Raw genomic sequence first — 704 nt, forward strand, 5'->3', positions numbered from 1 at the left:
GGTTCGAACCGGCAACCCTCCGAAGCACTGACCAGTAGGCCACGGCTGCCCCCCTAAATACTACATATACATATATATATTCTACATATATCCCACCCCTTCCGTGGCAAAATGTCGACATTTGAATACATTGAGCCAATCATGTGGTGTTGTGAATACATTGAGCCAATCATATGGTGTGTTGTGAAGACGTGCCAATCGTGTGTTGTGATCTCGCCGCTGGAGCAAGGTTGTTGTCGTAAAGCCTTGCGCACAACCATTTTTGCCGAGATAGATGCCCGATATGTGCCCAAAAAGCATTGCAATATGGCCGTCGAGTGGAGGGACTTGCCTAAAAGGACTTTGGTGGATCACCCTACCACTCAACCCACTAGCAAAACAAATGTATGAAGAATCAATTAGATAAATATACATGCGAGTCACTAAATTTGACTTAATGTCATCGGCGGACAGAGAAATGCAAAAATTAGGCTACTACTGTGATAACCCTGATAGGATGCTACATTGCTGTGATAACCCTGATAGGATGCTACCTACATTAGGCTACTGTGCTGTGATAACCCTGATAGGATGCTACCTACATTAGGCTACTATGCTGTGATAACCCTGATAAGATGCTACCTTGTCCCAAGTGCATTTAGCTGTCAAATGTATACATCTCTTTTACTAGAAATATCTTAATGGCAGTATGTGTATTAAAAATG

Source organism: Alosa pseudoharengus, unplaced genomic scaffold (assembly GCF_046254945.1).
Source record: "Alosa pseudoharengus isolate Yale_2024_CS ecotype anadromous, Long Island Sound unplaced genomic scaffold, YU_APseudo_1.1 YU_APseudo_1.1_scf_17, whole genome shotgun sequence".
Lineage (NCBI taxonomy): Eukaryota > Metazoa > Chordata > Actinopteri > Clupeiformes > Clupeidae > Alosa > Alosa pseudoharengus.